This window comes from Lathyrus oleraceus, chromosome 1 (assembly GCF_024323335.1).
Source record: "Lathyrus oleraceus cultivar Zhongwan6 chromosome 1, CAAS_Psat_ZW6_1.0, whole genome shotgun sequence".
Lineage (NCBI taxonomy): Eukaryota > Viridiplantae > Streptophyta > Magnoliopsida > Fabales > Fabaceae > Lathyrus > Lathyrus oleraceus.
Genome location: NC_066579.1, coordinates 66015240 through 66019032, shown reverse-complemented (window position 1 = coordinate 66019032; position 3793 = coordinate 66015240). Strand labels below are relative to the sequence as shown.

Genomic DNA, 3793 nt, shown 5'->3' with positions numbered 1-3793 from the left:
CAAGTTTAATAACAAAAGTTTTTACGAAAGTAAAAGACATAAAGAAGTTAAAATCAATAGAGCGAGAGTTTGAGGTTTTAACTGGACAGTGTAAATTAGACATTAATTCTAGATCAGAGCGAGAGCAAGTTTTAGAGTTAATTAAATTCCGATCTTTTCCAAAAAGTATTTTTAAAGATTGAATGTGAGGACGAGAGTTAAGCATTCGAATTTAATTATATAACCTAAGTCAACAGAGCGAGAGTTTGAGATAAGGGTGTTTAAACGGTCAGTGTTTTCTTGAAAAGAGTTTCTATGGACTGTATTGCTTTCAAAAAATGGTTTTTGACTTAATTATAAGTGACAGCTACATTAACATAAAATCATGGTTTATTCAACAGAGCGAGTGTTTGAGATAAAACTTTTAATCAATAAAGTCAACTGAAAAGATTTATTTTAAAACCAAGAAACCGACGAAGAATTGATTCCCTAATTACGACGAACTACATACAGATATCCGCTTTATTAATATTTAATCTAGATCTTAGTTCAGTTTTTAGTTTTTCCCCCAAATAATCAACCATTATCCACCTTAGCTTTACGAAGTAACCTTAGATAACGGTATATCGATTCATAAGTCCCTGTGGGATCAATATCTTTTAAAACTACGCGATAGAACTGTGCACTTGCAGTTTGTACCCCAAATTCGACTCATAAAGTCGAGCGATCAAGTTTTTGGCGCCGTTGCCGGGGAGACTTTTATTTAATTGATATCGTAACTCTTCCGTTACGCTGTAGAGACTAAGGTTTCTTTTTCTTCTATTCTTTCTTTCGTTGATTTGTATGCCACGCACTCGCTCACAAGGCGAACCGCTCTATTTACGAATCAACGATATCGAACTATATCTCCGAGTCCTACGACGAATTCGGGAATATCGTGCTGCAAACAATCTCCCTCCTGTAGAACTTCCTGATTTCAAAAACATTTTTCCTTCGATAACCGAGATGGCAGAACCAGCTCGTGCTCTTAGAGATTACGCCGCTCCATCGCAAGATGAACCGCATTCAAGTATTGCTTCGCCCGCAATCGAAGCAAACAACTTCGAACTTAAACCTTCGCTGTTGCAGGCTGTGCAACAGAACCAATTCTCTGGAAATCCTACCGAGGATCCAAACCTTCATTTATCCGTATTTGTCCAATACGCTGATACTGTTAAAGCTAATGGTGTCACTTCGGAGGCAATTCGACTTCGTCTTTTTCCTTTCTCATTAAGAGATAGCGCTAGAAGATGGCTTCAGTCTCTCCCTTCAAACTCTGTCACCACATGGAACGAGTTGAAGAAAGTTTTTCTTGCCCGATACTTTCCGCCAAGCAAAACAGCTATGTTAAGAGCCCAGATAAACGGATTTAAACAGAAAGACAACGAGTCTCTTTTCGAAGCATGGGAAAGATACAAAGACATGATGAGACTTTGCCCACACCATGGTTTGGAAGACTGGTTAGTAATTCACACATTTTATAATGGTCTCTTGTACAACACAAGGTTAACAATAGACGCCGCTGCAGGTGGTGCACTAATTAACAAACCTTATGCTGATGCTTACCAGCTTATCGAGAGCATGGCCCAAAACCACTATCAGTGGGGAACCGAACGAACAATGGTGGAAAAACCTCAAACGAAAACTGGCATGTACGAGATAAGTAACCTTGATCACGTTAATGAAAAAGTGGATGCTCTGGTCCAGAAAATTGAAAATTTAAATGTATCGCCTCCAACCGCCGTGGTTTCTATAACTCAGAATTGCGAGGTCTGTGGAATCCAAGGTCACACCCCTACGGATTGTCAACTCTTGACAGGAATCCAAGCAGAGCAAGTGAACTATGCTCAAGGAAGCCCCTACTCGCATACCTATAACTCAAATTGGAAGAACCATCCAAACTTTTCATATAAGAGTAATAATGCTTTGTACGCACCTGGACAATCTCCAAATCAAGCCCCAGCTATACCTCCAGGATATCAGAAACCGAACCCATCCATGCCTAACAATAACGCCCCTAGGAAATCCAACTTGGAAATCATGATGGAAAACTTTATAGCTTCCCAACAATAAACCAATAAAGATTTCTTAAACCAGAATGTACACACTGGCGAACAACTTAAACAACTAGCAAGCAAAGTAGATGCCCTGGCTACCCATAACAAAATGCTGGAAACACAAATATCACAAGTAGCTCAACAACAAGCACCTACTGCTGCCCCAACTGGTACATTCCCTGGACAGCCCCAACCTAACCCGAGAAGCCACGCTCATGCAATTATATTAAGAAGTGGAACGGAAGTGGAAGGACCGTCTGATCCAAGGATAGAAAACCAAAACCCTAAGAAATCAACTGAGGAAAGTGAACCTAAGGAAAAGGAAGAGAGTAATAAGGAAACCCTAGAAAAGAAGGAACCTTATGTACCTCCACCACCTTACAAACCACATATCCCTTACCCTCAAAGGCTTGTTAAAACCAAAGATGCGGGCCAATTTAGAAAATTTGTTGATCTCCTTAAACAATTAAATGTTACAATTCCGTTCACCGAAGCTATTACGCAGATGCCCTCATATGCTAAATTCTTAAAAGAAATTCTTTCTAATAAGAGGAAACTTGAAGATAGCGAAACCGTTACACTCCCTGCCGAATGTAGCGCTATAATCCAAAACATGCCTCCTAAACTCAAGGATCCGGGTAGTTTCTCTATACCCTGTCACATAGGAAAATTTGTCATCGACAAAGCCTTATGCGATTTAGGAGCCGGAATTAGCGTTATGCCTTTATCCATATGTAAGAAATTGGAAATGGGAGAATTAAGACCAACCAAAATGTCTGTGCAACTAGCAGATCGTTCCATCAAATATCCTGTAGGAATTCTTGAAAATGTTCCCGTACGCATAGGTCAATTCTACATTCCAACTGATTTTACAATTATGGACATTAGAGAAGATGATATTACACCCATTATACTGGGAAGACCGTTTTTAGCAACTGCCGGTGCAATCATAGACGTAAAACGAGGACGACTCACCTTCGAAGTAGGTGAAGAGAAAATTGAGTTCATTCTTTCCCAATTCTTGAAAGCACCTGCAATAGAAGATACATGTTACTTCATGGATATCATCGATGAATGCATAAAAGAAGCAGAGTTAGGAGAAGACAAATCATCAGACTATCTTTTAAAAGACAAATCTAACCAATGTTTAGCGATAACACCGGACCCCACGCAATGTCTTAACAAACCAACCCTTGACCTGAAAACACTTCCCAAAAATCTGAGATATGAATTCCTAGACTTAGAACTTGAATGACCTGTGATAGTTAATGCAGACCTAGGAAGACTCGAAACAGAAAAACTCCTACATATCTTAAGAAAGTATCCAACCGCACTAGGTTACCACATCACCGATCTTAAAGGAATAAGTCCTTCTATTTGTATGCACCGCATCATGCTAGAAGAAGACTGTAAAACCTCTAGGGAACACCAGAGGAGACTAAATCCGATCCTGAGTGAGGTAGTAAAGAAGGAAATAACCAAGTTATTAGAAGCAGGTATTATATATCCTATATCTGATAGCAAATGGGTTAGTCCTGTACACGTAGTACCAAAGAAAGGAGGCATAACCGTTATTGAAAACGAAAAAGGGGAAACTATAACTAAACGAATCGAATCGGGATGGAGAATGTGCATTGACTATAGGAAACTAAACAAAGCAACCCGAAAAGATCATTTCCCTTTACCATTCATTGACCAGATGTTAGAACGATTAGCAA

General features: G+C 39.4%; 1 pseudogene; it reads right to left on the bottom strand.

Moving 5' to 3' along the window:
- Positions 1–1369: 1369 nt before the first annotated feature.
- On the bottom strand, positions 1370–1469 carry LOC127116387 (uncharacterized; annotated as a pseudogene).
- Between the last annotated feature and the right edge of the window lie 2324 nt (positions 1470–3793).